A 13,452-nucleotide genomic window follows, 5' to 3' on the forward strand; every position below is an offset into this window, starting at 1 on the left:
ATAAGAGTGAAGTGGTTCATCTCGGTAGGTCAAATGTGAAGACAGAATATAATATTAATGGTAAGACTCTTGGCAATGTGGAGGATCGATGAGATCTTGGGGTCCGTGTCTATGGTACACTCAAAGCTGCTGCATAGGTTGAAGGTGTTGTTAAGAAGGCGTATGGTGTGATGGCCTTCAAAACCATGGGATTGAAGATTGCGTTCAAGAGCCCTGAGGTAATGTTAAAGCTATACAAGACCTTAGTTAGACCCCACTTGGAGTCCTGTGTTCAGTTCTGGTCACCTCAGTACAGGAAGGGTGTGGATACTATAGAGAGAGTGCAGAGGAGATCTACAAGGATGTTGCCTAGATTGGAGAGCATGCCTTTTCTCCTTTGAGTGACGGGGGTTGAGTGATGACCTGATAGAGGTGTGTAAGATGATGAGAGGCATTGATCGTGTAGATAGCCAGAGGCTTTTTCCCCAGGGCTGAAATGAGGGGACATAGTTTCAAGGTGTTTGGAAGTAGGTACAAAGGGGGATGTCAGGGGTAGGTTTTTAACACAGAGTGGTGGGTGTGTGGAACGCACTGCCAGTGCACTGACAGTGGTGGAGGTGGATGCAATAGGGTCTTTTAAGAGACTCTTGGATAGGTACATGGAGCTTAGAAATTCTAGGCAGTTTCTAGAGAAGGTTACATGGTTGGTACAACATTGTGGGCCGAAGGGCCTGTATTGTGATGTAGATTTCTATAATTCTGTGATTCATTTTGTTGGGATCTGAGCCAGTGGATGGGAGTGGCAAATGAGGTATTGCAGTGCCCCCCTCATCTTTGTTAGCTGAGTTGGTTTGCTCAGCAGGGAGAATTGAAGAGACTTGCTATTGGGAAGCTTGGTGGACCCCAAGTCTGAAATAACATGGTCCTGGTGAGGTAGGTTAGAAGGGACACAGAGAAATGAGAGAGAGCACTTGCGTATATCATGAGGGAATTAATTTTACCATTTCCCAGGTCGGTGGCAAAGCTGGTAGAATGGCATGATGTAAACATTACCCGAGTCTCACCTGTTTGTGATCTACAAGGAATCAAGTATAATATATCCAAGCATATTGCCAATACAAAGCTATTACTTACTTACTGCTCACTACACCACTGACACTTAGGGGAGCAGTGAAGTTCCTCTATCTGTCCAAACTGTCACACACAGGTAAAGGATTTTTATTGCTGTTTCCGCAACAGTCAAGGTTGTTAGTCCTGAGCTGAAACCCGAACCACTCTTAATCTGGCCTCTACACTTTGACCTGTTTGGCATGGGCAACCCTACCAAGAACTCTAACTCTAGCTAACCTAGCTCTCCAGGTCATTGAGGCACACACGCCTCCAAACCCTATGACAAGGTTGTGGCCCTCTTGGCGGATACAAAGCTATATAGGAATTTGGTATCGTAAGAGGGAAATCATGGAAGTTGATGAAATGAGGAAGTCACAAGGAAGTGAGGTGTTGGGGAACTGTGGGGGAGGGAGGCTCGGGAGTAATAGGGGAGTGTTGGGATTCAGAAGGGTGCACCGTGCGTTAGGATTGGGAGGGAAGTTGGTGGAGTGTTTGGAGCATTCACCATTTGATGTTTGTAAATGGTTGTGTCAGAGCGATGGCCAGCACTGGGGATCAGTGAGCTGTGTTGAGGGAAGGGGCAACTGGGTCAAAAAAATCAGCAGACATGTGCAGGTTGGGAGTTTAATGGTCTGGAGGGGAGAGTTTGGCAGAAGTTGTCAACTGATCATCAATCAGTAAACCGGAGGAGGATTTGGAGACTAGACTTTGGGTGGGAGGTAGCCTTTAATTGGGGTGACAATGGGGCAGCAGATTAGTTGGGGGAGGGGGGGGAGTTAACCTCATGTCAGGAAACAAGCGGTGGTCAAAACTCCCAGAAGCATTGCAAGGCGGAAGATCCCACAGGTGTCAGTCTGCTGGACACGCAAAACCCAGCGGAGTAATTGTCCTGGATGCATCACAGCTGGGTATGGCAACTGTTCTACATGTGACCACAAGAAGCTGCATAGCAATGGGGAAACAACTCAGAACATCATAGAAATCAGACCCCATCTAGGGATTCTGTCTATACTTCTCACTGCCTTGGTAAAACAACCAGCATATGAAAGACCCCTCTCCCTATCTCCAGACATTCTCACTCCACCCCCCCCCTCATCAGGCAGAAGATACAAAATCCTAAAAGCATGTACTACCAAGCCTAAGGACAACTTCTGCCTTAGGCATCTACCATCAGGCTGAAGGAGGGCCCCTCCTGTCTTCTCCTATCATTTCGGATTTCCCCCTCCCTCTCCTACTTTCAAATCTCTTACTATCTTTTCTTTCAATTAGTCCAAAATGTCAACTGTACTTCTTCTATAGATGCTGCCTGGCCTGCTGCGTTCCACCAGCATTTTGTGTGTGTATCTTTTACTTCTATTGCGTTTATAATTGATAAATGTAACTAAAGATCAGACAGCATCTACTGACCTACCAGACATTGTAAATTGACTGGGGTAGGTGAGTAGTAGAATGGAGGGAGTTAATCGGAATGTGGAGAGAATAAAATGGGATCAGTGTAGGATTTGCGTGAACGGGTGCTTGATAATCAATATCAAACTCCATGCCAAGATTATTGTCATACACACAAGTACAGTTTGCACAGATGCAATGAAAAACTTATTTACAGCAGAATCACAGGCACATAGCATCAGATAAGCTGCATTCACAAGAAAAATATAAATTCATCATAAATCGTATACAACTTTTACAAGGAGGAATACAATCAGACCAAAAAATGTCTATTGTGGTGCAAAGTGATCAAAGTGGTCATAGTGTTTTTATCACTAACAAGAGAAAATCTGCAGATGCTGGAAATCCAAGCAACACGCACACACACACAGAAACTCAGCAGGTCAGGCAGCATCGATGCAAAAGTGAACAGTCAACATTCACACAATGCTGGAGGAACTCAGGACGTCAGGCAAAATCTATAGAAAAGAATACAGTCGACATTTCATGCTGAGACCCTTCATCAGGACTGATGAAGGGTCTGGCCTGAAACATCAACTCTTTATTCTTTTCCATAGATGCTGCCTGGCCTGCTAAGTTCCGCCAGCAATGCGTGTGTTTCTAGGGTTTCTAGGGTTGTGCGGATTGGTTCAAGAACCAAATGGTTAAAGGGAAGTAGCTATTCTTGACACTGGTGGTGTGGGACATCAGACTTCTGTAATTCCTGCCTGATGGTAGCTTCAAGACAATGGTATGGCTTGGTTGCTGGGGTCTTTGATGATAGATGTTGACATTTCAATGGAGGGAAGAAATATGCTTGATAAATTGGGCTGAGTACATTACTCACTGCAGCACTGATGTGATGGGCAGGAGGGCCCATTTTTATGCATTTACCAAAAAAAGAAATAAAGATTTGCTTTATTTGTCACACGCACATTGAAACATTCAGTGAAACACGGCGTTTGCATCAACAGCCAACATAGGCTGGGGATGTTCTGAGGCAGCCCGTAAGCCCATAGCAAAGAACTTACTAACCTTAACCCGCACGTCTTTGGAAAGTGGGAGGAAACCCACACGGTCATGGGGAGAACGTACAAACTCTTTACAGAAAGTTGCTGGAATTGAACTGGCATTGTAAAACGTGACACTACCTACTACACTACTGAGCAGCCCTGATCATGTACCCTGCCACCCCTACTGTCCCCTGTCAGTAGATGAGTACTAACCATCCATGTTAACATTCACTTTTGGACGTTCCTCAGCTTACAACTCACCAACAATGATATACCCATCCACAGTTCACCCTTCACTTCGCAAGAGGCTGTGCAACATAATGCAACCAAAATCAAATAAATGGAGACAGTAAATTAACAGCTCAAAAGTTCAAAGTAAATTTATTATAAGTACATAAGTCACCTTATACAACCCTGAGACTGATTTTCTTGTGGGTATACTGAGCAAATCCTAGAAACACAATAGAATCAATGAAAGACCACACCCAATAGGATGGACAAACAACCAATGTGCAAAAAAACAAACTGTACATATACAACAGAAAAAATACATATAAATAAGCCAAAAATATCAAGAACGTGAGATGAAGAATCCTTCAAAGAGAATCAATAGTTTGTGGGAGCTGTTCAGAGTTGGGGAGAGTGAAGTTGAATGAAGTTATCCTCTCTGGTTCAAGAGCCTGATGGTTGAGGGGTAATAATTGTTCCTGAATGTGGTGGTGATGGCCCTGGGGCTCCTGTACTTTCTTCATGATGGCAGCAGTGAGAAGAGATCATGGGATGAATGGTGGGAGTCCTTAATAATGGATGCTACTTTCCTGTGACAGCATTCTGTGTAGGTGTGATCAAGGGTGGGGAGAGGTTACCCGTGATGGACTAGACCATATCCACTACTCTTTGCAGGATTTTCCATTCAAGGGCCTTGTTGTTTCCTTACCAGGCTGTGATGCAGTCAGTCAATATACTCTCTACCACCCTCCTATAGATGTTTGTCAAAGCTTTTGATGTCACACTGAATTTTCACAAATTTTTAAGGAATTAGAGGTACTGCCGTGCTTTCTTCATAATGGCACTTATGCACTGGACCCAGGCCAAATCCTCTGAAATAACACTGAGGATTTTAAAGTTTCTGACTCATCCACTTCTGATCTTCTGATGAGGACAGGCTCATAGACCTCTGGTTACCTCCTCCTGAAGTCAATAATCAGCCGCTTGGTCTTGCTGACATTGAATGAGGGGTTGCTGTTATGGCACCACTCAGCCAGATTTTCATTCTCACTCCTATATGTTGATTTATCACCATCTTTGTTTCGGCCTATGACAACAAACTTAAATATGGCATCAGAGCTGTGCTTAGCCACACAGCAAATATAAGGCGAATAGAGCAGGGGGCTAAGCACACAGTCTTGTGGTGCACCTGTGATAAGGGAGATTGTGGAGGAGATGTTTCTGCCAATTGATCTGACTGGGGTCTGCAAGAGAGGAAGTCAAAGATCCAATTGCACAAGGAAGTACTGAGGCCAAGGTCTTGAAGCTTATTGATTAGACTGGCGGTTGATAGTATTGAATGCCAAACTGTATTCAATGAAGAGCATCCTGATGTATGCATCTTCACTGTCTAGATGTTCCAGGGTTGAGTGAAGAGCAAATGAAATGGCATCTCCTGTTGACCTGTTGTGATGGTAGGTGAATTGGGGTGGATCCAAGTCACTTCTGAGGCAGGTGTTGATATGTTTCATCACCAGCCTCTCAAAACAAATCATCACAGTCGATGTAAGTGTTACTAGACGATAGTCAATGAGGCAGGTGAAACATTCTGGTTTCCTCGGCTGTGTAAGTCTAGGGAAGACAAACTCTGAACCCCGCCAAATGTGTGAGATTGAGGCACGAGACTGCCCCCCCCAAACCCCCGTGTGGATGCTGTGTAATTCGCTATCCTGTTACAAACTAAATAACAGACGATATACTACATGCAATTAAAGGAATTATATTTGTGAATCTTAACTAAAGGGTTCGTAAAGAATAACAAAAAGGGCCCATTCTAATTAAACAGTCAAATGTGCACATGTTGCAGCTCATCTTGAACTTCTTTGTCACTCACACGCTGGGCCCTCGGTCAACGTGAAAGCACACACCACCTTCCAAATTTCGCTCGTGATCCATCTCGAACAAACGGGTCCCCCACTGGATCGTATGTTACAGCCGGTTTTCCCCAGCATCTTCTCTCTTCATCTCCTCTCGAACAAAAGCCCAAGACCAATCTTCCTGTCCCTCACAAAGAAAAATCTCCTGCCTGTTGGATGGCACACATTCCACATCATCGCTTAGCTTCCACAATAACCCCAACAGGCTGAAAGCAGAACAGACTGCTCTGACAGAGCTGCTAAATTAAATACCTACAATAACAGTAAAGATGTGAACCAGGGCACCACACAGGTTGCCACGTTCTTCTTAGACACCAGCAGAATTGAAGCCTGCTTGAAGCAGCTGGGCACCTCAGATTGCCAAAGCAAGAGGCTAAAAATACTGGCGAATATTGCAGCCTGGTGATCAGCACAGGTCTTTACTACTCAGCCAAGTACCCCATCTGGACCGGATGCTTTTTGTAGATTCACTCTTCTGAAGGAGGCTTTCCTGTCGGCCTCAGATCACAGGGTCATCAGGGGGCTTCGGTAGTTTGTGAAGGTTCAACGGTCAAAGCGAGCATAGAAGGCATTGAGCTCATCTGGGAGCGAAGCTTCATCATCTGTGTCGCTAGATTTCAATATGTAAGACGTAAGATTTAAGCCCAGCCACAGTTGAGCATTCAGACTAACCAACAAAACAAAAAGTAACACAGTGTCCAACACTTCTTTATAGGAAGGCACACTGATATAGGAAACACAAAGAGAGAAACACTGCTTAAGAGATTGAACACATGCAGAAATAGAGAATTGGCCTGATTAAATGCATGATAGAAAAAGGAGTAAGACTAGGATAAGTAGAAAGGGGTATTTAGAGGATAAATGTTGACCTCTCTCTGTTGTCCATCCTATGCAAGTCTCAGTAATACACAGGGCAAGGGAGCTAGAGGAGAACATTTAATCTCCAAACCAGAAACAATAGGGTGATACACATTTAGAAAGACACAAGCACATATATAGCTCACTATGTCAACATGATTCATTGGCTCAGAGTCTCCTTGGTTGCTGCATGACAGCAGAGTGCCTCTACCCTCTTAGCTAGTAGAGACCTTTCAGTTGCTAGAGTGATCATATGTAATGATCCAGATGTTCTAGGTGGTGGCACAGTAGTGTAGTGGTTAGCACAGCGCTTTACTGTACTGGTGACCTGGGTTCGATTCCTGGTGCTGCGTGCAAGGACTTTTTAATGTCCTCCCTGTGACTGCAGGGGTTTCCTCCAAGGACTCCTGTTTCCTTCCAGAGTTAATTGGTTAATTGGCTAGGGTTAAGCTGGTTGGTTGCTGGGCTGCACGGATCGATGGGCCAGAAGAATCTATTCCGTGCTGTATCTCAATAATAAATAAAAAGTGATATTTTGATAAGGAAACACAAGACTCCAATTTTATTGGAAAAGGCTCCTCTATCTCAACTACTAAGGAATCTCCTAGTTGACTTGTTCTACGCAACAGACTAATAGGAGAGTATAGAAATTACATCATGTTATTTGTGATGTCCACATTCAACCAATGATCCATTTCCAAACTCTATTATTTAACCAGGTCAACATGGATTTGTGCGTGGAAGGTCATGTTTGACAAATCTTACTGAATTTTTTGAAGAGGTTACTAGGAAAGTTGACGAGGGTAAAGCAGTGGATGTTGTCTATATGGACTTCAGTAAGGCTTTTGACAAGGTTCCACACAGAAGGTTAGTTAGGAAGGTTCAATCGTTAGGTATTAATATTGAAGTAGTAAAATGGATTCAATAGTGGCTGGATGGGAGATGCCAAAGAGTAGTGGTGGATAACTGTTTGTCAGGTTGGAGGCCGGTGACTAGTGGTGTGCCTCAGGGATCTGTAATGGGTAATGTTTGTCATATACATTAATGATCTGGATGATGGGGTGGTAAATTGGATTAGTAAGTATGCAGATGATACTAAGGTAGGTGGCGTTGTGGATAATGAAGTAGGTTTTCAAAGCTTGCAGAGAGATTTAGGCTAGTTAGAAGAGTGGGCTGAACGATGGCAGATGGTGTTTAATGCTGATAATTGTGAGGTGCTACATTTTGGTAGGAATAATCAAAATAGGACATACATGGTAAATGGTAGGGCATTGAAGAATGCAGTAGACAGAGTGATCTAGGAATAATGGTGCATAGTTCCCTGAAGGTGGAATCTCATGTGGATAGGGTGGTGAAGAAAGCTTTTGGTATGCTGGCCTTTATAAATCAGAGCATTGAGTACAGGAGTTGAAATGTAATATTAAAATTGTACAAGGCATTGATAGGGCTGAATTTGGAGTATTGTGTACAGTTCTGGTCACCGAATTATAGGAAAGATGTCAACAAAATAGAGAGAGTACAGAGAGGATTTACTAGAATGTTATCTGGGTTTCAGCACCTAAGATACATAGAAAGGTTGAACAACATGTACAAACAAGCTGGATGAACTCAGCAGGTCAGGCAGCATCTGTTGAAATGAGCAGTCAACGTTTCGGGCCAAGACCCTTCGTCAGGACTGAAGAAGGAGGGGTTAGGTGCCCCATAAAGAAGGTGGGAGGAGGGTGGAAAACCAATCAGGGGAAAGATCAAGGGGTGGGGGAGGGGAAGCAGGAAGGGGATAGGCAGGAGAGGTGAAGAAGGAATCTAAGGGGAAAGCACTATGGGTAATAGAAGAAGGCAGAATCATGAGAGAGGTGATAGGCAGCTAGAAGAGGAGAGTGAAAGTGGGATGGGGGAAGGGAGAGGGAGGGAATTACTGGAAGTTGGAGAATTTGATGTTCATACCAAGGGGCTGGAGACTACCCAGACGGTATATGAGGTGTTGCTCCTCCAACCTGAGTTTGGCCTCATCATGGCAGTAGAGGAGGCCATGTATGGACATATCCGAATGGGAATGTGAAGCAGAGTTGAAGTGGGTGGCAACCAGGAGATCCTGTCTGTTGTGGCGGACGGAGCGGAGATGCTCGACGAAGCTGTCCCCCAATCTGCGTCGGGTCTCACCGATGTAGAGGAGGCTGCACTGGATGCAATAGATTACCCCAACAGACTCACAAGTGAAGTGTTGCCTCACCTGGAAGGACTGTTTGGGGCCCTGAAAGGTGGTAAGAGAGGAAAGATTGAACAAGTTAGGTCTTTATTCTTTGGAGTGTAGAAGGTTGGGGGGGGAACTTGATAGAGGTTTTTAAAATTATGAGGGGGATAGATAGAGTTGACGTGGATAAGCTTTTTCCATTGAGAGTAGGGGAGATTCAAACAAGAGGACATGAGTTGAGAGTTAGGGGGCAAAAGTTTAGGGGTAACACGAGGGGGAATTTCTTTACTCAGAGAGTGGTAGCTGTGTGGAATGAGCTTCCAGTAGAAGTGGTAGAGGCAGGTTCGGTATTGTCATTTGAAGTAAAATTGGATAGGTATATGGACAGGAATGGAGGGTTATGGGCTGAGTGCAGGTCGGTGGTACTAGGTGAGAGTAAACGTTCGGCACGGACTAGGAGGGCCGAGATGGCCTGTTTCCGTGCTGTAATTGTTATATGGTTATAGGTCACTTTAATACAATTTAGTATCAGTTTTATCCAATTATAGCCTTAAACATTGGAAAGAAACAAGTAACAATGTAGAATAGGAACACTATGAGAGATTAATAGCTGAACAATCTTTTTCTTACTTGAGTTAGTCAGGTTGTGGAAAGCCATGTTTGATTGGAGGTATTAGCCTTGGATTGTTTAGGTGTGGTTGTTTAGTAAGGAGGTGGGTTGTTCATTGTAAGCAGGCTCCAGACTGCTTGGTGTCTTTCAAGTTCTGGGCAGGAGCCAATTGCCACTTAGTTCCACCGGGTACGCCCACTGGGAAACGCAACTCCCTGCAACTGGGAAATGTATGAGACAAAACAATAGGAGGGCTGTGGTGCTGAAGATATAGACCAGAACAAGCAGCTGCTTCAGCCATTTCTCACAGTGCTCAGAAACTGGAAAATTGGGCAGGTATATCCTATTTACAAAGATCAGGAAAAGACCAGTTAACTTCATTACTGCTCCCTTGGATCCTGCCCAGTTGTCAGTGTGGTAATGGTTAGAGTCACTGAGCCTGTTACAAGCTGCACTTACCCAGCAACCTCCCATACTGGGACCTTCCGTTCCAGACATCATTCTGAGCCTGAATAAAAGCAAACAATCAGAATTCCACCAGTCCTGAACTGGCTGCTCCATACAGAAACAATATAGAGTGCACCATTTCTCATTCAGCTTTCCAGACCTTGGCACTTTCTGGGCAAAGAAGAAGGGAACAGTCAGGAGTCTGCAGGAACACCATGAGTTCTGGCTGACATCTGAAATAAGTAGAATCTTACCTTGGAGCGACTCTGCAAGCTTCTGCTTATTTATTTATTGCTATTATTTCTTTCATTTTGTATTTGCTTAGTTTGTCATCTTTTGCACACTGGTTGAACGCCCAAGCGAGCACGGTCTTTTATTGATTCTATTATGGTTATTATTCTAATATGGATTTATTGAGTATGCCCACAAGGAAATGAAGCTTGGAGTTGTTTATGGTGACATATACGTACTTTGATAATAAACTTTGAACTTAGGCGATAGGGAGGACAGTGCACGATCCACACAAAGCATAGCATGTACTTTGAGCAACGGCCAAACAATGCTGGAGGAAACACAGGAGGTTATGCAGCATCGATGGAAATACAAACGTTTGACATTTTGGACTGAGACCATTCGTTAGAATTTCCCTCTTGACATGCTAAGTTCCCACAGAATTGTGGTTCTAATATGAAACTTTGTGCCTTTGCACTGCAGTGTTGTCACAAAATAATGAAGTTCATGTCATCCTAGATCTGGTTCCGATTCTCCAGCTGGGACAGCTGTTTTAACTGCTGGGGGGGAGGGGGTTGTAGATTGTATTTCACTTTCACAAGGCAATGGTGAGACCAGGTATGGAATACTCCGCACTCCCAGTCTCCTTGTTTAAGGAAGGATGTTTGTGTGTTGAAAAACAGTTCAAAGGGATGAGGGATTGTCATGGCGAAAGGTTGGACAGGCTGGGATAGTTCGTTACAGGATTTGAGAGAGAGTTGTAACACCAAAATCCTGCAGGGTTTTGGATGTGGTGAGAATGTTCCTTCTCGGGAAACTTTGGATGAAGTATTGTTACTTAGGAATAAGGGACAGATGGTGATGAGGCAGAACTTCTTCTCTCCGAGGGTGTTGGAAGCAGAGTCAGTGAATATTTTTAAAGCAGAGGGAGATGGGTTACTGGTGAACAAGGCAGGGGGGTGGGGGTGAAGGTTTATCAGGTGGATTCAAATGCAGGCCTAAGATTGGAGTGAGACCAGCCTTAATCTCTCTGACTGTGAGAGCAGATTCAGAAATGGAATCAGGTTTTTAAAATCAATGAATCTGTGGAATTCGTTGCCACAGGCAACTGTGGTGGCCAAGGTTCTTGATTGGTCCGAGCATGAAGGCAAGAGACTGGGGCTGAGAGGAAAAATAGATGAGCCATGATGAAATGGCGGAGCAGACTTGTTGGGTCAAATGGCCTATTTCTGCTGCTATGTCGTATAGTCTGCAAGCAGATGTCATTGGGAATCCGTTCCCCGGTAAGTCCTGACCAGGCCTGCCCACGATCTGCCTGCTCTATTTGGCAAATAGCAACCTAGATTTTCAATCAAAGAATAATTGCTTCCGGGCTGTTATGTGTCACATTGCAAATTACAATGGAGTTTCTGTTACTCTTGCCAACCTAAACCAATTTCTGCATTTGGAACACAGGGGAATATTGCAATACCGTCTGTAACACTGTATTAACAACAATGTGAGGAACTTAGACAAAACTATCCCAGGATCATCTGCCATTAGCCACTCGCAGGACAGCAAGCAGTACTTCACTGCCAACTTCGGGAATTACTTACCAGCTTCCTCTGGACCCTTGTTCCCCACCACACAGATCCCACCTCTATCCTCACTGGCCCACTAATTGCCAACATTGCAATCACCTCAGTGCCAAGCCTCAATCCGCAGACTTCTACCTGCTCACCCTAGTCCTGAATCTTCGAGCCTTGATCCACTCCTCAGTATGGCCATCTCTCCAACTCTCTCTCCTACCAACAAATACTGGCATGTGACTGTCCATCCCAATCAACTCCCAGTCCCAATCAAGTCACAATCCCAAACTTCCAAACTGTAAGAACACTTTGTCACCTATACCACTCTGTCCACCCCCTCCCTCCTATCATAGTCTCTAAATGGATGTATCACACACTGGAATAGCAATTGCTCAGTCCAAACACCGCAGGAAATTGCAGAGAGTTTTGAACACAGCCCATTCTATCTCGAGCAACACTAAAAAAGCTGGACAAATTCAGAGAGCCAGGCAGCTTTGTTGGAGGGAAATGGAAAGTCAATATTTCAGATCGAGATCCTTCATCTGGTTCCATCAGTCCAGTGGAAGTGTCTCAACTTGAAACACTGCCTATCGATTTTCCTCCATAGATGTTTCCCAACTCATTGAATTCCTCCAGCATCTTGTGAGTTTCTCAAGATTCCAGCACTTGCGATCTCTTATGAATTTCACAAAAACTAGTTTCCCTTCCATTGACTCCATATTTACTATCCACTGCTATGAGAAAGCACCCATTGTAATCAAAGACCCCTTCTACCCAATCATTTTCTCTCTTCCCCTCTTCCCTTGGGCAGTTTCTAAGCTAACACATTTCACGACACAGGCTGATGATAATAAACCTGATTCTGATTCTGAGAAGATATGAAAGATTGAAAATATGTACCACCGATCTCAAAGGCCCACTGTTGTAAACGCTTGAGCAGACCTCTGGAACTATAAGTATAAGCTCGTCACCTTGTCCTGGCCTTTGCATCTTATTATCTGCTGCACTTTCTCTGTTTACTATGTTCCATTGAATCATTATTTTCCTTCTGTAATACCTCGATGTACTTGTGTATAGAACGATCTATCTGTATGGCATGCAGACAAGAGCGTTTCAAAGCGTCCTGATATATTTGACAATAATCAACTGATTACCAATTATGAACACCCTTTATGTTACATCCAGGCCATGGTACGTTCATGTTGCCTAGCACTGTATCAGTCAGTGAGTATTTGCCAAGAGGATACAACACTCCTGTGTTCTTCCACAGATATAGTCTGCATTGTGAATGCCCTAAAAAGGGAGAGCAGTCACATACAGAGCATACCTTGGGTGGCAGATGTCATGAGTTAGGATTGGGTCGCTCTGGAGGTAACTGCGTTTGTGTATGCTAGTGTGTGTCTTGTAGACAATGTAATAAGAACATTGTGGGTGAGATGTTGCAAGGGACTTGTGGGTGGAACTTGTTACAGACTTGCTTATGGATGAAACTTGTTGCAGGTAGGGCTTGTTATAGGTGGGTCTTATTACAGACAGGGCCTGTGGGCAGAGCTTGTTACAAGGGGGCCTGCGGTGGGTGGGGTTTGCCATGGGTGGGACAACAAGAAATCTACCGGAGGAACTCAGGGGGTCGAGCAGCATCCGTGGGTAAAAAAAAAAGGAATGGTCAACGTTTTAGTTTGAAATCCGGCATCAGGCATTGTAGATTGTGTGCTGCTCCGGATTCCAGCATCTGCAGTCTCGTGCCCCCATCATCGGGGAAAGTGCTTGCGACAGACGGGACTTACTGTGAACTGGGCCAGGTTGGCCATGCTTGGAAAGATTCCCACCAACAATTCATGACCTTGGCACAAGCCTGCATTTATATGAGTGG

At 44.4% G+C, this 13,452-nt stretch overlaps 1 protein-coding gene across 3 annotated transcripts in view; it reads right to left on the reverse strand.

The window, feature by feature from the left end:
- The window catches only part of map7d1a (MAP7 domain containing 1a), a 308,464-nt gene that overhangs the window by 257,585 nt on the left and 37,427 nt on the right, over nt 1-13,452 (reverse strand). The gene's annotated exons all lie outside the window — the stretch shown is intronic.

The sequence above is a fragment of the Hemitrygon akajei genome, chromosome 32 (assembly GCF_048418815.1).
Source record: "Hemitrygon akajei chromosome 32, sHemAka1.3, whole genome shotgun sequence".
NCBI classification, from domain to species: Eukaryota; Metazoa; Chordata; class Chondrichthyes; order Myliobatiformes; family Dasyatidae; genus Hemitrygon; species Hemitrygon akajei.